This window comes from Mesocricetus auratus, unplaced genomic scaffold, assembly GCF_017639785.1.
Source record: "Mesocricetus auratus isolate SY011 unplaced genomic scaffold, BCM_Maur_2.0 Super-Scaffold_100014, whole genome shotgun sequence".
NCBI classification, from domain to species: Eukaryota; Metazoa; Chordata; class Mammalia; order Rodentia; family Cricetidae; genus Mesocricetus; species Mesocricetus auratus.
In genome coordinates this window covers 4,528,033-4,552,492 of record NW_024429197.1, presented here as the reverse complement: position 1 = coordinate 4,552,492, position 24,460 = coordinate 4,528,033, and the positions used below count along the sequence as shown (strand labels likewise).

The 24,460-nt window shown below is 44.3% G+C and overlaps 1 long non-coding RNA gene across 1 annotated transcript; it reads left to right on the top strand.

Annotated features, from left to right (window-relative positions):
- The first annotated feature begins 1,267 nt into the window (after positions 1 to 1,267).
- On the top strand, positions 1,268 to 23,563 carry LOC121143969. Its single transcript, XR_005881294.1, has 4 exons — positions 1,268 to 1,437; positions 18,405 to 18,631; positions 18,812 to 18,890; positions 23,441 to 23,563. It is a non-coding gene; the product is annotated as an uncharacterized LOC121143969 (long non-coding RNA).
- The last annotated feature ends 897 nt before the right edge of the window (positions 23,564 to 24,460 follow it).

The window sequence follows — 24,460 nt, the reverse complement described above, 5'->3', positions numbered from 1 at the left end:
CCACTACCTCCCATCTCCCTCACCTGAGAAGTCCCTGGGGTCTGCAGTCACGAGCGCTGAGGTTTCCCAAACATGAAAAAAATGTAACATGTTCATGATATAAAACCTTCAAAATTACACGAAGGGGTAAGAAGGCAAAGAAGTGACCCATATTCACACTCTCAGAGACAATCATTGCTGCTATTTGGCACATTAGACTTGGCCCTAAGATATTGTTGATTTTGACACCCCTCCCCCTCCCTGGTCAGTGCAGGCTGACCAGGAACTCACTATGTAGCCTGGGCTGTCCTCAAACTCATGGGCAGTCCTCCTGCCTCAACCTCCAGAGTGCTGGGATTAGAGACTTGACCCACCATGCCCAACCCTAGTAGAGCATTTGTACCCAACACAAATCATAGCTTTGTGAGATCTAACCTTCCACCTTTTCTCCATGCCAAACAGACATTTTTAAATGCAAAATGAAGATAGTACTCTACATGGGTGCATGAGTGCATGTCTTTAAAGTCGGAAGTCTCAAATGTGTCTAGGAATGCTTAAGAAATGCAATGTCACACTGTAACTGAAACCCCTTAGGTACCTCTCATCATCAGGAACTCCCCTCCCTGTGGCCCCAGCTCAGAAGCTGTGCCTAGGTTTGTATCCCCAGATAGTATGTATTGTTGGCTACCATTTCCAACTTCATATACAGAAGACTAAATTGGATATTACCTCCAGTGACCTTTGTTGTTGTCTGAGCAGTGTGAAGATACTCTAGTTTTCTTATCCATGTTGACACATGTGACTTCCTCAGGTTCCCTCCTTTGCCTTTATTTAATTGAGGCAGAGTCTCATTCTATATGCCTGGCTGGCCTGGAACTCACAGAGATCCTCCTGCAGCTGTCTCCTGAGAGCTGGGGTTCAAGGCAAGCTCCGCACTTTATTGCTTATTTATTTATTATCTATTTAACTCTTCTGCGCTATGATTTGCTCAAAGCCCTGTCAATCTTAACCCCCCTGTGGTGCTCCAGAGACACTCCCCCTCCCCCTGCCCCTGCAAGCAGGTTTAGAGTAGAAGGGTTCGGATGTGCTAGGAAAACCCTGCCTGTAATCCCAGCGGTCAGAGGCAGCAGAAGTTCAAGGCCAGCCTCAGCTACATAGTAGATTTAAGGCCAATCTGAGCTACATGACACCTTGTACCACACACACACACACACACACACACACACACACACACACACACACACACACACACACGAGCGTGTGTGCACATGCGCTCTGATGCTCAGGCAAGCAGCCATGACAGTAACAAGGGAGACTCTACTGTGAGAGAGGCAGACATTTCATGATGATGTCACTTCTAGATTTGGAGTGCTACAGCACCCTGTCCTAACTGTGTAGGAGGACGGAGAAGGAGCCTTGGAATACATCTCCAGAGGATCCAGTTCTCATTCCTAAAATGTAAGTATGGTGGTAGCTCCCACCCCTTGCCCACCCCACCCCCACTCCACCCCATCACCCACCCCACCACCGCTGTCCACAGGAGACATGTGGAGTCTAGAGGAGGCCCAGACTGCAGGCAGTGAGGGTTGAGGCCTGCATTCATGATCTATCTTCTTTCTGTCCTCCCTATTCTTGCCCTTGGGGCCGTTATTACATAAAAATAAGGGTTAGCTGAATGCCAGTCCTGAGGTATCTCAACAGTTGATCTGATAAGTAAGAACAACTGAGTGACAGATGGGCGGAGAGGGTTACATAACCCAGACATACCGGGCAGAAGCATGATTCATGCCCGGGAGGGATGGAGCAGAATGGCACAAGATCTTATTACACTGCTCAGGTAGGTGCAGAAGGGGAAATCTACGCATTGTTTGTTTCTGGAATTTTTCCCTTAATATCTTCAGACTGTGACTATCTCCAAACAAGTGGGCATTCTCTCCAAGGCTTCCAGATACAAAACTCACAAGCATTCCGAAAGGAAGGGCAATCTGGGATTTCCATCACTTAGAAACCCAAAGATAACCAATCCTCTTGCTATGGGCATACAGATTAGATGCAGTTATAGATAGCCACAATAAAGATTAGACATGCAGTTATATAGATATATATTTGCAGAGTTTTCTTAGAAGAAAACAATCACGGTCAAAGTGATCTTTTTTGGATCATATCTAGTACATACAGCGCACTGGAAGGGCTTCATATATGCCATTCAACTTGATTGCTAGGACCAAAGCCATCATTGGGGCACCTAGGATCATGAGAAAGTTGAAGCAAGCTAACTGTTGACTACTGGGAAATTTTCAAATAAATTATGTTCTATCCACTGAAGAAGAGCTATGCACAATGGCTCATATGTAGGATTCCAGTAATGGGGAGTAGACAGAGGAGGGCCATCAGTTCAAAGCCAGCCTGGGTGACATTGTGAGTTCCAGGGCAGCCAGAACTATACATATAAGACCCTGTCTCAGAGGATGGGGCAGGATAGGGAGAGGGAGTGGGAGGGAGGGAGAGAGGGAGAGAGAGAGAAGAAAGAAAGAGGAAAAGTGAGAGAGAAGAGAAAAAGAGGAGAGAGAGAGAAGAGAGATTCCATTTGGAATCTCCTTGAAGACTGCATCTAGATGGAGTTGGAATGGTGTTTGGAATGTGTTGTTGGATTAAAAAAAAGTTTGCAAGGAAATAAGGCAAAGACAAACAGACAGAGTCAGATACACACACACACACACACACACACACACACACACCATGGTAAGCTGGTTGACTCCGTGCTCTCATTTCTCGTCATTTTCTTTGCACTGTTCATGTTTATCATTTTCTACACTTCAGACCACACAGATTTCTTGTTGGTGTTTCCAGGAAAAGCCCTTGGAAGGGTGAGCATCCCTGGTACACCTAGCCCTTTGCTCTCAGCCTGTGTACCAGCTCTTCGGGGAGAATGTCAAATCCATCATCCTCCAGTCCCCTTGATTCATGCAGATGTGTCACGGTGACAATCTCCAAGCAAATCCTTTCATGCCAAGACCCATCATAGCTGCCAATCATTGGCTTGGCTTGGCTCAGCAGAAAATTGGAGAGTCAGAACTCGGGGGTGGGATTGTGTGTGTGTGTGTGTGTGTGTGAGAGAGAGAGAGAGACAGAGACAGAGACAGAGACAGAGACAGAGACAGAGAGGAGAGTGTGTAATCTGTCAGTGGAGGTCCCATGTGTGTGCATGTACATGCTTACATGTAGGCATATGTGTGTAAAATCCAGAAGTCCTGTATCATTCCCAATCTTATTTCTGAGACAAGGTGGAGCTGACAATTCTGTTAGACTGTCTGGCCAGTGACTCCAGAGATCCTCCTGTCTCTGCCTCCCCAGCACTGGGACTATAGGCCGGCAATACCATACCTTTTTACACAGGTGATGGGGATCTGAACTCAGATCCTCACACTTATCCAGAAAGTACTTTGCTGATGGAACTATCTCCCAGTCCAGATTTTTTTTTTAGAAAATGGGAGGCATGGGGTTCAAACTCAGCCATCTCAGCTGAGAGTGACTTTGAACTTCTGATTCTCCTATCTCCACCACTCAAGTGCTATGATTACAGGCATGTGACACCAATTATTACTTTTGTTTTGTTTGGTTTCACTCTATCGCCTTGGCTAACTGGGAATTCACTACACAGACCAGAGTGGCTTCAACCTTGTAGAAAGCCACCTGCATCTACCCCTGAGTGCTGGTAGAATACAGTGGTAAGCCCGGGAATTTACAAGCAAACAACTCGGACTCAAACTCTGCCTTCTCCATCTACCTACTTCTTAGGGACCTTGGGGAAGTTACTGAAGCTTTCACACATGGAGTGGCAGTGACCATGATGACAATGAAGATAAGAAACAATACATTTAGAAAGATATGACTAGCTGTTCATCAAAAATTCACATGCCCCTTCCATAGCCGTGGGGGAAGTGTTGCTTAAAAATGACTACTCCAACCTGGATTCTGGGTTCCATTTCTCTGCCCTTCAACCATAGGACAGATTTTTGCCGCTAGAACATGCTGGCGCAGGACCCAGGTGCCCGAGTGCCTGTGTGGAGGAAATGCCTGTTGTCCCAGGAACATTTTTAATGGATGGTTAAGAAGGAGAAAACAAACTTCTGGGCTGTGAAGCTGCTGGGGTCACAGGGTTTCTGAAATGCCAGCACCTAGCATGACACCGATTAGCACGACCATACGGTGTGAATGTGCAATGAGTATATATGATTTCTTATCTTCCCAGCTGCTGATGGAGTGCTACCATTACCAGGTTTGGGCTTTGAGCCCTTTCTTGTCAGTCAGGAGACTTTGAACCCTCACCCCTCCTAACGATTTCCAGAGTCGATGGTTTTAATTGACTGGGATGTGTATTTCTCCTGGAAGAACACTGGGCTAAAATCACTAAGAGCCCCCAGGGCCTTGCAGACTGTTATGCTAACAAGAGGGGTTTATTTTATTTGATTTCCTGCAGACGGAACAGGAGAGATTCCTGCCCCATGGCCATCTCTCTTTCCTCCAGCCCCGAGTTAGCAGCTGAGAGTGTTTTTCCCAGAACACAAAACAGTTCTCTTTTTCCTTCCTCGTTCTCCTGAACACTTCTGGGTTAAGGTCCATAAGTGTTCACATTCTCAAGCATCCAAAGGGGCAGAAGGAGGCTTCCTTGGGTCCTCCATGTCCTTGAGGTCCACAGTTGCATCCAGCTGTAGGTTGGAACACACTGTTAACCGTGTCTGTGTCAAATATGCATGGATATTTCTCGTGTTCTCTCAAATACAGCAGGGCAAGTGTGTGTGTAGTTTTTCATTGTATTGGGTACGTTAAGTAAGTCAAAGTGATTTAAAGTCCACAGGAGGGAGCATGCAGCATCCACACAACACTATGCTGTTTAAGGTAAGGGACTTTGGATAGGTACGAGTTTTGGGTCCCTGCAAGGGGCATCTTGAAATGGGTTCTCTCCAAAGATACCATGGATGGCTGGATGCTTTATGCTTTCACCCGTTTGAAACTGAGACTATGCTACACGGCTCACAGAAGGGCATGTAGCTCACCACAGGAATTCGTCAGGCAGCCTCCCTTTAGCCCACTGAACTGTCACTGTCAACTATGACGTGACTGATAGCTTGTTCTGTAATAAAGAGTTGTTAACCCTACTGAAAGTCAAATACACAGCAATTCCCACCACCATCTATCTTTAGTTTTACTTCCTGTCATTTCAGTTACTCATGGTCAACTACAGTTCAAAGCCACTCCCTGGAAAATTCCAGAAATAAACAATTTATGTTTTTTTCCTATTTAGTTCATTATTTTTAAAGTGTGTGTGTAGCTACAGGCAGCTATGAGACCCCTGATGTGGTTGAGAATCAAACTCCAGGCCCAAAAGCTGGGCGTTGGTGGCACACGTCTTTAATCCCAGCACATAGGAGGCAGAGGCAGGTAGATCTCTGTGAGTTGGAGACCAACCTGGTCTACAAAAGCTAATTCCAGGACAGCCTCCAAAGCCACAGAGAAACCCTGCCTCAAAAAGGCAGAAAGAAAAAAGAAAAACCAAACTCCAGGCCCTCTGGAAGAACAATACAAACTCCTAACTATGAAACTACCTCCCCAGCTCCCCAGCTCATCAGTTTTGAACGGGACCGTGTTCTGGGTAGCATGCTGAGACCTGGTGCTGTCTTGTTCTGTCGTGTCGGGACTGTGAGGTCTCCCTCTGCTCGCTGTATAAGTTGCTCACCTGTTCACCACCTGGCAGCTGTTTGGGTAACAGACCCACTGCTGTGGTGTCCAGATACCTGTGCCATCCCAGGGTGATGTCCCAATGTCCGTGTCAGTCATCTGACGTCTTCTCATCGCTTTACTGTGCCATGTCACACCTTTATGAGAAAAAGGAGAGCTGCTAGCGCATCCTTGCCTATATAGACCTTCTCTCCCGACAGGGTACTTGGGCTAAAAACTCCACTGTCCTTTTTCTGGTCAAAAGAAACAAAAGCTCGTCCCTAAAGAAAAGGCTCCGAGGAAGGACACTCAGTAGCTACAGTTCCATTTGTTTCCTTCACATATATATTTTCTCCCCAGATGTTGTGGGGGAACTCAGAGCATTCCATGCTGTTTGCTTTCTGGTACTCTAGCCCATATGAGGCCTCCAAAATACAGTGCCCAATTCTTTCTGTTGAGCATTTAAAAATGAAGAAGCAGGTAAGTGCTTGCCTAAACCTCAGAGCGGGTAGGAGTCATGCTGGGCTGGTAAGTTTTTTTGTTTGTTTGTTTGCTTGTTTGTTTTATTTTGTTTGTTTGTTGTCAGTGTGTCGAATACTAGAGTCTGAGAAGAGGGAACCTCACCTGGAGAATTCTCTTCATCAGATTGGATCCCTAGGTCAGTTTGTAAGACAGTTCTTGGGAAGACCTAGCTCACTGCGGCTCTGGCCACCCCTGGGAGGTGATCCTGGGTGCTATAAGAAAGCAGGCTGAGCCAGGTGATGGTGGCACACGCCTTTAATCCCAGCACTCGGGAGACAGAGGCAGGCAGATCTCTGTGAGTTCGAGGCCGGGCTGGACGGAGAGCCTCCAAAATAATACAGAGAAACCCTGTCTCGTAAAACCAAAAAAAAAAGAAAGAAAGAAAGAAAGAAAGAAAGAAAGAAAGAAAGAAAGAAAGAAAGAAAGCAGGCTGAGCATGCCATGGGGAGAAGCCCTGAGCAGCACCCTCCATGGCTTTCCCTCCAGTTCCTGCTCCCAGGTTCCTGCTGGAGTTCCTGTGGAAACTTCCCTCCGTGCCAGACATGGAAGTGTAAGCCAAAAAATCCCTTTCCTCCCCCTGGTTGCTTTTAGTCTGTGTTTTACTACTGTTGAATGTATGGTCCTGTGTATGACTGTAGGCCCTGTGTATGGCTGTAGTTTGCTTAAGTACAGACCCTCTGCCCTTCAGGTCGGGGAGCCCCGGTGCCCATAATTCTCACAACATATAATCCTTGATGAGAGTAAGCAGCTATGCCATGGATTGAGTTCTTTCTGCACTATGTGTTTTCATTCGTTTTTTAGGGTAGACTCCTTAACTTATTTAAAAAACATAACTATAAAGGGCCAGGGCTGTATCTTAGCTGGTAGAGTGTTCACCTCACTTGCATGAAGCCCTGGGTTGGGTCTCCAGCAGCAGATGAACTGGGTGTGGTGGCGCAGGCCTGTGATTCCAGCAACAGAGCATCAGAAATTCAAGGTTATACTCTGCCACAGCTAAAGATGCAGTTTGAGGTCAGCCTGTCTCAAAGCAAATCAAAGCAACAACCAACTATGATAATGACTTGATTTAATGGGTTGTTAAACGAAACAACCAAACAAACGTCTTGGAAAAGCCTCAGCTGGGTTCTTCAAGACATACTCCAGAAGAGGACATTGTTACCAGAGGAGATGACCAACTGTGGGCCAGGGACCTTCCAGGGGGGCAAGACGTAGCGAAGACAGCAGCATTCATGATCCTCACTCTGGGTAGGCCTGGGTTACTGTCTGCATCTTGTTTATTTGTGTTGTCTGTTTGGTTTTTATTTTTATTTGTCTGTGCGTATTCTGCTGCTCCTCTGTACATGTGCCCTGTGAGTGCAACCGTCCACGATGGCAGAAGAGGGTGTCAGATCTCCTGGAATCGGAATTACCGGCAGTTGTGAGCTACCCAGGGCGGGTGCTGGAGACCAAACCCTGGTTCTCTGTAAGAGCAACCGTGCTGTTAACCACTGAGCCACACCTCTCCAGCCTCCCTGTTGAGACAGGGTCTTATGTAGCCCAGGCTGACCTCAAATTTGCTATGTAGTCAACATTAAGGAGGTCAGAAGACAAGTCAGTCTCTTCTCCCTCTTCACCATGTGAGTCCTAGAGGTCAAACTCTGGTCTTCAAGATTGGCAGCAGTGCCTTTACTGCAGAAGCCATCTTGCTGGCCCAGTTTTGGCTTTATTTATTTATTTATTATTTTGCGTGTATGTATGTAACATATGTGTACATGGGGTGTGTGTGTGTGTGTGTGTGTGTGTGTGTGTGTGTGTGTGTGTGCATGGCAACGTGCATACTTATGTGCACATTAGGAGGCTAGAGGAGGGCTCTGGCATGCTCTTATCTCCCTCTGCCTTGATTCTTTGAGGCGACATCTCTCCCTGAACTCAGGGCTCGAGGATTTTCAGCAAGGCTAGGGTCACAGGTGTGTATAACCAGTTCTGGCTTGGTGTGTGAGTGTTGGATCTGAACAATAATTGTTATTATTGATTATCATGTGCCAAGCACTATATGATCAATTTTATTTAGTATTTACTCAGCCACTGTCCTATCTATGTCTTTATTTTTCTATACATGGTAAAGTATATATTTTCTATAGCTGCACAGCGCCTTGTACATGGCCTTCCCTTCCCCCTCCTCCCCCTCTCCTTTGTGATCCTTGTGAGGGATCTGGCTTTTTTCCCCTCTCCCATTTCTATTGATGAAACCCAAAGGCTCAGAAAGGACACCACCACTATGTCCCAGAACTGAGACTTCACTAAGACTGAGGGTTTGAGACCCAGTCTCACTGTGTGGCAAGCTGGCCCCAAGCCCATGGTCCCCCTGTTTCCATCTCGTGTATGCTGAGATGACGTGTGCACCACGGTTGGAAGGACAATCACACTTGTGATTTTCCCCCATTGCCTGCTGTCTCTCCCTGCTTCTCAGAGTTCTCCCCTGGGGATATGAGAAGCAGTGGCCTGAATGTTCTCAGGATGGTCCCAAGAACAGGCCTTTAACACTGTCCGGGTTACACATGCATCAGGAGTGGTTATTTACTCAAAAGGACCAGAGACCCTTAGCACTTACAATCCTACTGAGGACAGAGCCTAGGTGCTATCTAGTGGCACAGATACAGTTAGATACAGTTAGTGCCAGGGTTCGCCCAGAGACGTCAGCACAGGAGCCGGGCCAAGTTACCAACAACTGTAACCTGATAAAAATTGCAACTAAGCATTTCTCAGTAATGCAGATTTAATTGGGCATATTTGATACACACATGCAAAATGGTGTGTTGCTGACCTGTAACTCCCATTTAATTGGTTGAACATTATTGTCGTTGACTAAATTGGACAACTGAGGGAGAAAGGCATTTATTGGTTTTGTTTTATTATTTTATTACTTTGCTTTTGTCTCCTTTCCCTCCATGCCCTAAGTCTTCTAGACGAGTATTCATTGAGCCATCTCTCCAGCCACTCAATTTTTTTTATCAATAGTCACATTTAAGAAGTAAAAATGAACAGGTAAATTTAATTTTAACAGTGTGTTTTCATAAGCAAATCTTTCTAAAAATTATCATTCAAGGTGTCATGGGTATAAAACCATGGAGCTGCCCCGTGGTTCTTTGAAGGTGCTAAGACTTGGAAGCTGATGTATGTGTTACCTATGTGATTTCCTAAGTAAAGAATTAGAGTTACACATGGTTAGTGACCACTAGGTAGGACAGTTCAGAAATAGGATGTAAAAATACATATTTTTATAGCATTGAGGATTGATGGGGGATGTCCTTCTATATATAAATTCTTCTTATTGGCTGATGAATAAAACACTGATTAGCCAGTAGCCAGACAGGAAGCATAGGCAGAGCTACCAGACCAGGAGAATGCTGGGGAGGGGAAGGTAGAGAGAGGCAGCAAAGAGACGCCATGTAGAAACTGGGAAGATAGGACACGCCAGGCTTTCTCTGGTAAGATAAGGCCATGTAGAAATACATAGATTAGTTTTTATAGGTTAATAATTAAAAGAGAGCTAGCCAGTAAGAAGCCCTAGCTATCAGCCAACAGTTTATAAATTAATATAAGTCTTTGTATGTTTATTTGAGGCTAATTGATTGCAAGACCAGGCTGGAAAGAAACTCCAACTACAGAGGATCAAACCCAGGGCCTCACATAGTCAAGGATGTGTTGTACCACTGAGCTGCATGCCAAGCCCTAGATAGACCAGAGGATCTCAACCTGTGGGTCAAAAACCCCTTTGGAGGCTGAATGACCCTCTCATAAAGGCCACCTAAATCCATTGGAAAACACAGATATTTACATTATGATTCTTAACAGGAGTAAAATTACAGTTATGAAGTAGCAATGAAATAATTGTATGGCTGGGGTCACCACAACTTGAGGCACTGTACTAAAGGGTTGCAGTGTTAGGAAGGTTGAGAACCACCGTCCCAGATTCTCTATATTAAAGAGTCCTAACAATAGCGTCAACCCCTGCTCCACCCATCTGTTAGTAGCTGATGGTATCGTTTGTTTAAATAAGATTCTAAGCAGGGTGTGGATGGCACACACCTTTAATCCCAGCACTTGAGAGACAGAGGCAGGTGGATCTCCATGAGTCTGAGACCAGCCTGGTCTACAGAGGGAGTTCCAGGACAGACAGGGGTACATAGAGAGACCCTATCTCCAAAACAAAATACAAAAATAAGTAAGTAAATTATATGCTAATTTTTATACAGCTAAGTCTATTATTTTTCCTCTGAAATCTATGATTTGGGAATGAAGCTCAGGTTGTTTGATTTTTTAAAAATATCTTTCTTAGGTATGTCTGCAGTCTATCTAGGTATTTTTTCATAGTGTAGGATACAATGATCTAACTTTATTTTCCTCTTATAGATCAGTGTCCTTAACCTTGCCTACTAAACACCAGCACCATCTACTAAACATCAGCACTACCTACTAAACACCAGTACCACTCCACCTTACTAAACACCAGCATCACCTACTAAACACCAGCACCATCTACCATATAATCTGTCCTTCCACTGGTTTGTGGAGCTGCTTCTGTTATACACTAGCTCCCACACACATAGTGAACCTACAGAATTTTTGTCACAAATATGACCATCAAAGTTCAGAGAATTTGGATAGCTTGACCAAAGTCACAAAAGTAGTATCAGAGTCAGAATTTGAACCCAGCACGAGTCTGGTGCTGGTCCAGTTAAAACTGTTTGACTCCATGTTTCAAAAAAAAAAAACCAGACTAGTTGTCTTGAATCAAAGGATTTATTTTTCACACCTAAGAACTCTGAAAACAGACAGTCCAGGAAAACCATAGTGGCTTCACGATGCCTCCGGGGACCCAGATGTCTTCCATCTTAACCTCCGTATCAACTTGTAGCTCTTGTCCCCTGGGTGGTGAGATGGCTTTCACAGCATCCTCATTTCAAGAGAGAAGGGGAAAAGAACAGAACGAAGGGGAAAGAATGTACCAGGTGAGGCTGTGCCTTTTTTTTTTTGTTCTGCTTCACTTTGCTATTGAGACAAGGCTTTATATAGCCAAGGCTGGCCCTGAACTTACACAACCTTCAATAACCTTCAACTCCTAGTTCTCTGAAACTGATATCACCTTGGCCAGGATTAGGTCATACAGCCATCCCTAGCCCTAAGAGAGCATGGAATAGTGAGCTCTCATTTTTAAAGCTAGAAACATTGCCAACAAAAGAAAGTGAGTCCCATTCAAAATTAAGAATGGAACCGAGCGTTGGTGGCGCACGCCTTTAATCCCAGCACTCGGGAGGCAGAGGCAGGCAGATCTCTGTGAGTTCGAGGCCAGCCTGGTCTACAAGAGCTAGTTCCAGGACAGCCTCCAAAGCCACAGAGAAACCCTGTCTCGAAAAACCAAAATTAAGAATGGATATGAAGACAGCATCTCTGTAGGTTAACTCAAAACTAAGGAACCTAACATGCCAAGGCAGGCCCCTTGCCACACCTCCTACATAATGATTTAATATTTTTCTTAACTCTCTTCCCACCAATTGCATGGCCTGGGTCTCCCCTGGTAAGCGGCTACACTTGCCCCAGCCCACAGCACTTCATGCTCTCGATCTTTCTGGCTGTGGTAGGATGGGGCAGTGGGGTGGTGAAGGCATGTATATGAGGATTCCCAGGTCAAATACTCAGGTCCAGTTGGATCCCCTAGGATGAACTCATGTTCTTCCTCACCAGGGCAGTCCCTTGAGAGAGTGTAAAATTAAGAAAAGTATAATCATGTAATAACTGCCGTCTTTTGAAGGCCAGTTACATCCAGGTACTGTGTGACTCACTTTCCTGGAAATGAGCTCTTGAGTGAATTTGAATACAGCTTTTTGTGGCACCAAGAGGTTAAGTAATTTGTCCAAGGTCACGGAGTCTGCAAATTAGGATCTTAACCTGATATCAAAATGCTCCCATGCTTCCTTCTGGACCATGGCCTGAAGTCTTCCAAGGGCTTTAGACCCATGTAGGAGATAATAGTTAATGAAGAAAAAACTATATAGATAAGTGATGGACCAGCTTGTTTGCTTTTTATTTTTTACTAGAAGTATTGTTTGTTGTCATTCTGAAATTCCTGCACAGCTAGATATGACCTGGTGTTCTACTTTTTATGATTATGGCCATGAAATCAAAAAGCACATATGCCCTGTGTACACATGTTCTTTCAAAGTTAAACAAGAGAAAACACATAAAGTTCCTACATCTTGGGGAGGTTTTAACCCCTTAGTGCCAAGCATAGACACTCTGAGGCTGGAGTCCTGACTAGGTGGGTCGGACCAGTCCTCTTCTCTCTCTAGACACAGCTGTCCCTTGGGAAGGTGAGAGGGCTGCTCTGGAATCCCTTAGCCTCCAGAATGTGTCTGTCAGTTCCACCCGGTTCTGCTAGAGACAGGCACATCCGTGCAGATTTTCCTGACTCTTGGCAGTGAACGACATGGGTTTGGTGGTTGTCAGGGGCAAGAGGGAGGAACGCTGAAAAACTCTGAACGGTTGCAAAACCATGAAGCAGGCTTCCTCCTGCTTCATGCAGCTCTGGAAGGTGGCCCAAGGTGTGCTTTAAGTGTAGAGTGTTCCCCCAAAGGCTCATGCATTGACTGTTGGGTCCCCAGGAACCGCAGAGAGCCTATTGGATCAAGATGGCTCTGAATTCATCAGTAGACTAGTCCATGAGGTCATACTGTTCCAGGCTATTCCTAGGTGGGGCCTACTTTGAGAAGGCAGTCGTGGGGACATGACTTTGAAGGCTGTGTCTTGTCCCTAGCCCTGTCGTTTCTCCTGGCTATCACAATGTGGAAAGTTCTGCTCCTCCGTGCTCCATACACCACCATGCTCTGCTTCACTGAAACCTCACAGGGATGAAGCCAATCAGTGGTAGACTGAAACTTCAAAGACCCTGAGCCAAATTAACCCGGTATTTTCTCAGAGCAACCGGAAGCCGACTCACATACTGCACCTAAAAGGGACCCAGGAAATTCCATCATCAAAAAGGTTTGGGAAAACTGTAAAATACATATATGCCAGTCAGGTGGTAGTGGTGCATACCTTTAATCCCAGCACTCGGGAGGCAGAGGCAGGCAGATCTCTGTGAGTTCGAGACCAGCCTGGTCTACAAGAGCTAGTTCCAGGACAGCCTTCAAAGCCACAGAGAAACCCTGTCTCGAAAAACCAAAAACAAACAAAAAAACAAAAAAAAACATATATACCACTTGTCCCTCTGCAAGTCAACCACACACGTTCATGTGGCCTGTTTAATTGTGCCTGTGCCCCCTCCCCACACTTTGCCTGCACCTTCTCTTGATCATAAAACACCCAGTGCAATAGCTGGAATTCAGTAGGATTCACTAGGGGATACTGAGGCACAAGAGACGGGGTTGTTGTTGTGACCATGTGTCTAGAGTGACAGTCAAAACTGAGTGCCTGTACCTTGGGCCACTGCAGAGCAGGGTAGATAGCTTGGGCGCTCTCTCTGTCTGACAAAGTCTCATGTAGTCCAAGCTGACCTTGAACTTGCTGTGTAGCTGAGAATGACTTTGAACCTCTGATGATCTTCTCCCACCTCCCAAGTGCTAGGATTAGAAATGTACACCACCACGTCCATTTTATGAGTGCTGGGGATCAAGCCCAGGGCTTCCCTCGTGCTAGGCAAGTGCTCTACCAGCTGAGCTGCTTCCCCAGCCTCAACTTTAACTTTCTGTTAGAGAATAGCCAGAGAACCTGGGAACTCACAGACCCGAAGCTTGAACTCAGGGAGGGAACCTGGGAATCCCTGCCGTACCAGATCCTTTCTGGGTGACCTTGAATGGCCTGCTGAATGTCCCTCTGGAACGTCAGTCTCTACCTCTAAACTTCAGGTGGCATTAGCCGCTTTCCTGAAGGTGTGATAATTTTGGATAATGTGCCATACCAGAAGCAACTACAAGCTTTATTTTGGCTTTTGGGTTGTGGAGAGAAGAGCCCATCATAATAGGGAGGCATGGAAACACACAGCAGGAGCAGAGAGCTGAAAGGCAGCATCTTCAGCCACAAGCAAATAAGAAGTACGATAAAGCTATGACCTCTCCAAGCCCCCAGCTAATAACTTACTTCCTCCAGCAAGGCTACATCTCATAACCTCCCCCAAAACAGCACCACCAGCTGTGGACCAAGTGTGCAAACGGCTGAGCCTATGGGGGGCCTTTCTCATTCAACCCCCACAGGCAGTTTTACTACACACACACACACACACACACACACATACACACAAGAACCGTGAGGTGCCATGTGAGAATGTCTCACCCACAGCTGGCTGCAGGAAGGGTTCACAGCAGGCGTAATCGCATGAGCAAGGTGAAACCGCAAAAGGGAAACATCCCTATGTGGAGATTAGGACTCTCTGGGGCTATAGCCAGGCCTGGAGCGCTGACAAGGGGCACATGTTGCTGGAGTTTCTCTTGTCCCACCAGGTCTCCCCACCGATTCATCCCCAAATAAGCACACAAAGACTTATGATAGTTATAAAATTGTTGACCAATGGCTAGGGCTTCTTATTGGCTAGCTCTCTCTTAATTATTAACCCATTTTTATAAATCTATGTATTGCCACAAGGCTGTGGTTTACCCGTAATCTGGCATGTTACTTCTTGCTTGGCTTCTCCTCATGATCTCCCTCTGCCTGCCTTTCCCGGAATTCTCCTCATCTCCTAGACCCACCTGCCTCTTTTGGCCAAACAGTGTTTTATTCATCAACCAATAAAAGAAGCATATATACAGAAGGACAGCCCCCATCAGACACACATAGGGTGCCCTCATATGCTCAGGGCACAAGGCCTACGGAGGAGTGAGAGTTAAGCAAGCAAATTCTGGGAGAGTCCTGAGGCCAGAGGGTTAAAGAGGGACACCCAAGCAAGGCCTTCTGGACCCATGTGTGGATCAAGTTCCTCCCCAGACTTCAGCAAACAAGATAACACCTGCCTCCTGTGCTGCCAAAAACGCAACGTGAGACTGTCATGAGCTATTAAACAGAATCCACCCACAGAGATCACACTTAAGGCACCAGGATGGGGATTTCTGTGGCTCAAAGTCAGTGTTTGTATTGTGGGTGTGGGTCAAGATCCCTGACCATTGGATTAAAAGAAATATCCCTGCTCAGCCATGAACCCCACCTCCCTGGCTTCTGGAAAATTCCATATTGGCCATGGTTTGTAGGTCCTCTCTTTTCAGGGCTCTGCAAATGTCCTGAGGAACTCCTGCCATCTGGAAGATTCAGGGAGGGATCAGCCAGAAGTGTCCAAACCCATCACCCTAGAGTGATCTGCAAGGTGGCATCTTTGTTGCCTTGGAGCCAAACCCAGGTCAGGAGTCTCTGTGCCAGGGGACCAGAGTCCCCTAAACAGCCTGTGTTGGATCAATCACTCTCAGTGGAGCTTCTGCTGGTCCCAGGCAGCATCTCTGTCCTGTGTGGTGATGAATTGTTTATGATTTATTAAAGCTTGCTGGAGGGTACATAAAACAAAACTAGTCACAAGCCATAGAGGTCAGGCAGTGGTAATACACACCTTTAATCCCAGCACTAGGGAGGTGGAGACAGGAGTGATATGGTTGGGCAGAGAAAGGAATATAAGGCAGGAGAAGACAGGAATTAGAAGCATTTTGCCTCTGAGAATTCAAGGAGACAGGATCAGCCATTTTGGTCTGAGGTAGAGAGAAGAGTTAGTGGCTGGCTGTCTTGCTTCTCTGATCTTCAGCTTGAACCCCAATATCTGTCTCTGTGTTTTTATTACTCATATTACAAATGGCACCCAACATAAAAATACAAATTAACAAAAAAGCTGCTTGCCTATGGCTTTGAAGCCACTGGTCCAGGCTGGCTAGGTTTTCTTTTGTTTTCTCCCCAAATCTTTGAGCAAGTTTGGGATATCCTTGTTATAAACTCACAGGAGTGTGCACCCTCTCACTCTCTCTCTTTCTCTCTCTCTCTCTCTCTCTCTCTCTCTCTCTCTCTCTCTCTCTCTCTCTCTCCCTCCCTCCCTTTTTCCCTACCCCCATCCCCATCCCTCTCTCTCTGTCCCTCCCTCTCTCTCTTCTCCCTCTCCCCCTCCCTTTCCCTCTCTCTTCCTCCTTCTCACTCCCTCTCTCCTTTCTCTCTCTCTCCCTCTCCCCTCCCTCTCTCTGTCCTCTCTCTCCCTCTCTCTCTCTCTTCTCCCTTTCCCGCTCCCTTTCCCTCCTTCTTCCTCCCTCTCCCCCCTCTCTTCTCTCTCTCTCCACCCTCCCTCTCTCACTCCCTCTCCCTCCCTCTCTCTCTTCTCCCTCTCCTCCTCTGTCCCCCTCCCCTCCCATGGATTGTGGGCTCCCCCCCCGCCTTGTTGTGCTGCTGCCAAACTAGGTGGCTGCCTTGAAACTTTCTCAGGCTTCTGCTGTTCAATGCAGCAGCAGTCAGCCTCACACTACATCTCACTGAATCATCATTGGTGGCAGATTTGGTGAGACAATTGGGAATTCTTAAAGGGATGAATTAGTTAAAAAGGGTTTTTCCACATTAAAAATGGGAAACACTATTACAATGGAGAGAGTTAGGTCTCTGGAAGATTACATAATGGATGATTTTAAAATGGGACAATTTAATGAAAGGATAATCAACTTAACCAGGATTAACATACTGTTAATCATCATTTTGATAATTCTTTGTTTATCTCTAAAAAAGTTGGTTGAGCCGAGTGGTGGTGGTGCACGCCTTTAATCCCAGCACTCGGGAGGCAGAGGCAGGCGGATCTCTGTGAGTTCGAGGCCAGGCTGGACCGACAGCCTCCAAAACAATACAGAGAAACCCTGTCTCATAAAACCAAAATAATAATAATAATAATAAAAGTTGGTTGATATGAGTGCCAAGATGCAGGCCTTAGAAAAACTTATTAAAGCAGATTATGGAGATATTCAAATCCAGACTGAGAAATTAAATGGGGAAACAAGTTCAGCATTGCATTTTAAGGTATAAAATGAATACTCTAACATCTTAAGTGAATCACCTTTAATATATCCAGTAACCTTACAGGAAGTGCCAAATGATATAGGCTCTATAAGAGCTACTTGGAAGCCTGTGGCAATGTTAGATTTAGGGAAATTCAAGGAAGCTATAGTCTCATATGGCATCCATTCACCATTTGTGAAGCAGATGATGGACATGAGTTATCCTTATAGTATGGATAGACTTGATTAAAATTGTTTTAGAGCCTGGTCCACAATTACAATGGACCACCTGGTTCAGAGAAGAGGCTAAGAATATTGAACAGTGGCTAAAGCAAGAGGTATGGATATCCCCAAAACTCAAATTCTAGAAGAAGGAGATTATGGTCCTTTGGAAAGGCAATGTCTATATGATGATCACCACTTGGATTTATGCAGCAGTTTTGAATGCTTTGGAAAGAATTGGAGAAATAAGAAAGAGAATTTAGTCATTTACAAAAGTTACACAGGTCCCAAAGGAAGCATGCACCGATTTTGTACAAAGACTGTCATCAGCAGTCAATAGAATGATACCAGATTCAAAAGCTAGACAAATAATAATTGAAACTATGGCTTTTGAAAACACTAATTCTCAATGCAAAAGGATAATTTGGTCTTTAAAAGAAAGGTCAGCACCTTTGGAGGATTGGATCCGAGACACAATTAATATTGAAGCTCATGACCATGATGATGATACATGCATAGAAAAGGTGATTTCAAGAGGTTTAAAGAAAAACCGAAATGTCAAATGTTTTCATTGTGGCAAACAGGGTCAATTGAAAGGGATTGTAAACAGGGCATTTCTATAAACAATGATTTTTATAAACATAATTCAAACAGAATTTCCCTTCCTTCTAGATTATGCAGAAGGTGTGGCAAAGGCAGGCATTGGACTAAAGAATGTAGATCAACAGGAGACATTCAGGGTAATCCTTTGCCTTCAGGAAATGCCTTGAGGGGGCTTCTCGAAGGTTCCTATGTCAAATTCAGTTCCTTCTCAGAGCAATTAAAGAACCTAATGCATATAGTAAGAAAATATACTGCTCTGGATGATAGAAGAGCTTTAGAAGATAAAACGGGAATTTCAGGAGAAACCATAAGTCAAAATTAATAAAGATTAGATTAGGAATCTCTGCAAAGTTAAAGTTGGGTAAAGGTTCTGCTTTTTCTTTTCAGGAAAACAAAAACAAACACCTTGAGGAATTTAAGACCTTTGGACAAATAAACATCCAAAGAAGGAGGAACATTTACCAGAAAAACATTTACCAAGAAAAGAAACAATCTGTCTCCAAAAGAAGATGGAATCACAGCGGGACAGTGGTTGTGCATGCCTTTAATCCCATCACTTTGGGAAGCAGAGGCAGGGAGATCCCAATATGTCTGAGGCTATCCTGGTCTACAAAGTGAGTTTCAGGACAGCCAGGACTGTTACCCAGAGATTGGCTCTGAACTATAAACTGCTCAGGACAATTTTGAGATGACTAATTGAGATGATCCAGTCTCACAGACCATACTTTCCCATTACACAGAGACTGGACAACAAATTACACAGCTTGACAATTTATCCAGTTTTTTCTTTTCAGGATCCCCTAAGGATGTCATCGCCCCCAAACAGCAGGAAGTAACTTGAAGAACACAGCACCCACATTCCCAATATGTTGGGTAGGTGGTTTTTGATCATTTGATAGGTTATAAATATTTGTCATTGTTTAGGGGAATTGGTTACAAATTGTTAATGATAATGGTAAAAAAAGGGGGTATACAGATATGATAGGAAAAAAAAGGGTAGAGTATTGAATCTACTCTGAGAAGAAAAAGGGGAGGATATAGCTATGATAAGATAAAAAGGCAAATTATTGAATCTACTCTTAAAAAGCAATTACTAGTTTTAAATAGTTTACATTGGGTTGGACTATTGTATACAAATACTATATATTGTTACAAATTTGAGATTAATTTGTTAAAACATACTATACATACATTTCTAATCTTGTTCAAGGTATTGTACTTATACAGTTCTTTTAACAATGTAATACAAATTTCTAGTCCTTGAAAGTTGTTATTATTACCAACTGTATAGGATAATAAGGAAATGTAGGTTAGTAATTAGTCAACTATTAAAATTGAACTTATGCATGTTTTCAAGGTCAAACAGAGATGTATTTTACATAGGTTATCTTCAAACACTTCAGAGATCAGCAGAATATGGCATTTAAAATGTTTTAATGACATATGGCTCTTTTTTTTTTTTTTTTTTTTTGGTTTTTCGAGACAGGGTTTCTCTGTATTGTTTTGGAGACTGCCGGTCCAGCCCGGCCTCGAACTCAGAGATCCACCTACCTCTGCCTCCCGAGTGCTGGGATTAAAGGCATGCGCCACCACCGTCCGGCCACGTATGGCTCTTTTTATGACAATGAGATATGTCTGCTCTTGGCAGCACCAATCTACTTCAGAAAAGATGGTGGACATTGAAGAAACTCCACATGGAGTTTACTTTCTTTGTGGCAAAAGTAGCCACTGGACAAGAAAGTGCTCTTGCCTTGGCTGCTGACAGTATACTGTCCAAATGGGACAAACAGAACACACAAAAAGTGACTGCTAAACCTTGCCAAGACTAAGTGGGCAGTCCTTCAGAATATCCTGGTTCACAGAAATGTCTGTCAGATATGCTAGGCCTGTAGGCTGAAGATGGACGCCCCAACATTGCAGAGGAAATGGGTGACTGTCCAGGCAGCCAGATGTTCCTGTCGTTTCTCACATTTTTGGAAGTGCTTCCACTTCCTAGTTACTCAGCTAATATTATTTCCTTCTCAGGTCCCTGAGGGAGTTGAAGACCAGATAGTTATAGTTTTCTTTGTTAACAGATTCAGAAAAAAAAACTCATTAAAGAGATGTAAAGTATGTAAGGTTGAGAGACATAAAAAGATAATTTTGAGTTGGTAATGCAAATTAGAATAGAAAGAAAATTATGTACTACCTTTTGAATTCACCAAGATAAAATAGATATGGAGTATTTTCTCTGAATTTGTCAAATGCTAATGGACTAGACTCATTGCCTGTATATATTGTATATACTTTTTTATTTATTTTTCAGTTTAAATTTAGATAAGAAACAAGGTTGCTTCACAAGTCAGTTCCCTCTCCCTTTCCCTCCCCTCCTCCCATGCTCTCCCCCCAACCCCCCCATTATCCCCTCATTTCCCCAGGGAGGGTGAGGCCCTCCATGGGGGTGTCCATAGTCTGTCATTTCATATAGGGCAGGGCCTAGACCCTTCCCCAAGAGTTCAGGGTGAGAGTGCACCTCACATTGTTAGATGGGAGTCCAAAGTCCGTGTGTATACTCGGGATGGGTATTGAGCCCAAGGCTCAATAGATTACCTAGGCCTCCTCACTGACACTCACATTCAGGGGGTCTTGATGAGTCCCATGCTGGATTCCCAGGCTGATGCCTGGGATTCAAGAGTTAACCTTTGTCAGCTCAGCTGTTTCTGGGGGTTAAACCAGCCCAGTCTTAATCCCTTTGGTCATCAGTCCTCCCTCTCTGTTACTGGTTTTCTTGAGTTCAGCTCAGTACTTAACCGAGGGAGTCTGCCTCTTCTTCGATCAGCCACTAAATGAAGTTTCTGTTTCCCAGACTCTCTGGCCATGGGTATATTGTATATACTTACTGTACTTATTGTATATAGTTTTTCTTATATTAGTTGTAGTCTTGTTTTTGTATTAGACAAAAAGGGAAAATTGTGGTGGTATATTATTTATGATTTATTAAAGCTTACCTGAGGGTACAGAGAGAGAAGCTAGCCAGGATTCGAGAGGTATAAAAAGAAGAAGAAAAGTCAGGCTTAGAGAATTTGCCTTTTGTCTATCAAATCCTGGGATTAAAGGCATGTGATCCCAAGTGCTGAGATCACCTTTATATGAGCTGTTTCTCTTTAGGACTAGATCAATTTTGTGTAGTTCAGTGTGCCCTTGAACTAACCATCTGTCTGCCTGTCTTCTGAGTCCTGGGATTAAAGGTGTGTGAGACCACATCCTAGCCCTATGGCTTGCTAGTATGGCTGCTGGGATTAAAGGTGTGTATCACTACTGCCTGACCTCTGTGGCTTGTGGCTAGCTTTTCTTCTCTACCCCCCAGGTACAGAAATAAATTATATTTACTTTAATAAATTTAATTTAATAAGTCATAAATAATACACCACCACAGTCTCTGAGGAGTTCTCATATTCCTTTCAGCCAGGCATGGTAGCAAGCTCCTGGAATCCCAGCACTTTGGTGGAGGCAGTAGGGTCAGGAGTCCAAGGTCATCCTGGAACACATATACATGGAGGCTAGCCTGGGCTACAGGATTTCCTGCCTTCTTTCTTACACATCTGCCTGATGTTGTTGATTCTTGAAGCTCTAAGAGTCCCATACAATCCATCCTTGGCCACCCAAATCCTTGACATGGATAGGGGACCTGTGATTTTAAAAAAGAGGGCCTGGAAATCCTTGTTCCTGGCTATCTTCTTAGAATCCAAATATAAATGAATATTACAGTGAACCATTGCACATGTATAGTAAGTAGTGTGTTTCATGATCCTCCCACCAAGCATTAGTCAAGGATGAGTTCTGGTTGGGAGTGGAGAATTGAATCTGAAGAAGAAAGGTATGAATCCCTGTCCTATCTAGGTGACCTAGAGTGGCCTCAACTCTCCTGACACCTCCTACTGTAGAGCAGATGAGCTTAAGGTTTCACTTATGGTTTTACTATTATTCTTGGAGAGTTCTATTTGCCCTTAGCACTGTATTTTTTGAGCATACAGAACCTTAGACTAGTCTGCTTTTCCACTACTAAAATACTATGATAAAAAGCAATTTAATGAAGGTTTTCTGTTGTTGTTGGGTTTTTGTTTTGTTTTTGTGTTACAATAACTCTTCCTGCCACCCTGGTTCCAATGCTATATCAGCCCCAAATAACACACAGAGACTTTATTAGTTATAATGCTGTTGGTCAATATAGGGCTTCTTATTGGCTGGCTCTGTCATAAGTATTAACCCATAACTACTAATATATGTATTTCTACATGGTCTTCTCTTACAAGAAGAAGTGTCTGGACCTGTTACTCTTCTTGCCTACATGATGACTGACTCTGCCTATGTTTCTCAGAATCCTCCTCATCTCCTGGTCCCACCTATCTTGCTTCCCCATTGGCCAACAGTGCTTTATTCATCAACCAATAAGACAAACATATACAGAAGACATCCTCATTATCTCCTCTTTTCTGTCTAAATAAAAAGAAAGGCTTTAACTTTAGCATAGTCAAATTATATATAACAAAACAGTTATCAAGTAAGAACTATAGTTATAATATTTAATCCATTAACACTTAGCAAGATTTAAAGAAAATAATCCATCATCTATCCTATCATTGTGAGTCTAAAGTCTTATATGTAACTTACCTTTAATCCTAACTAAGGAAAACCATAACCATAACTATCTGTCTTCAACTCCATCAAAGACCACAGAAGGATAGTATACAAACTCTAGAAATGGCAGAGACATCTCCCTACCTGGACAGTCATCTAAAGTTCTTTTGTAAATCGACGCATCTATCTTTGGCCCATAGGCCACAGTGTGTCTGACAGACTTCTCAGTAAGCAGGAAATTTTAAACTGTCTACCTGTATTGGCTGTTTGTCAGTCACTTTTCTCTGTGTCCTATAGAATGTCTGGCAGACTCTCCCATGAAGCAGGAACCCTGCAGCAATGCCTCATCTTGTTTCAGCACTCACTTTCCTGTGGGTCCTGCATGTCCAGTTCATACAGCATACAATCACACAATCCAGACAAGAGCAGTTTGCATTTTTGTGTGTTTGCCTGATTTAGGATGTTCCAGAGGGCTACATGTCCCCAAGGACAGGAAGGCATGGTGGCAGAAGGAAGCTGAAACCGGCATTCCGTTTTTCCACAGGAACTATGAGGAGATCTGGAAGTGGGGCATATTTGGAAAGCTCTGGATAAAGTAACTTGATAATATTGCCTCCTTCACATACAGCTACCAATGAAAGGGCCACCTTCCAGACACCACCCCTTCACTCACGCTCTTTCTCATATTTAAATGTAAGATACCCTGTCTCTGTTCCTTCCGTTTTATAGTCACAGCTGTTTAAAAAGCAAAGATCTCTGTCGAGGAGCTATACAGCAGCACTGGTTATACTTTTTCTGTGGCACAGCTCTAGGACTACAAACCAGAGCTTCACCCTGAGATGGAAATAAATCTGAGGCCTCTGTGCAGAGCAGGATGGCACAGTGAAGACTTTTGTAAGTTGTGGAAAGGAAACCCAGGGCCTCACACATTCAAGGTAAGTACTCTACACTCCCTTGCCTTGAATGTGTGCTTTTTTTGTCATGAAAGAGTGAAGGGAAATCAAAGCTGACAACTGAGAACCCATGAGAGGGAGAGTGTGAGCGATCATTCGTGGGAAACACTGTGACCCTGACTGCAAAAGCCAGCTAAGCAACGTAGATACACACGTACATAAACATGGATACACAGAGACACTCTCACGTACATATACACACGTCTGTATACACATATACACACAGATGCACAGATACACATACACACATATATACACACACTGTTCATACATGCAGACACACCTACACATGTGCACACACACATATATATGCATATGTATATGCATCTATCCACACACACATATGCACATAAAAAAACAAAAAAGATCCCCAAGGACAGGATGAGAAATGTGCACACAAGTGGTCAATCACCAACTCGGGGAGTAAGGTAGGTGGGGTGGAAAAAACAAAAGAACAAAAGGGCCGGCTGTAACCACTTTCCATCGAGTCAGCACAGGCCGCCTTTGTTTCTGCCGGTCCTATTGAATTTGTGAATTCAACCACTTGAAGACAAAAATTTCTAAAGACAATCTGTCATCTGAACTGATGCATGAAGACTTTCTTGTTTTTAACTGAACCCATCCCACAGCCATTACTCAGCACTCAGGTCACAGAGTTCAGCATGTAACTGAGAGGCAGTTTACACTGGTCTACATTAGGGATGGCATGGCTTATACGCAAACACCACCCCTGTTGCCCAAGGGACTTGAGCATCCACCCACAGGTTTGGGTTTCTTTGGGGTGTCCTATGAATATTGAGAGGTGAGAGTGCACTCCCACCACAAGTCACTGAAGGGAGTTGGGAAGGTGACAACAGACCACTGACACAAAGA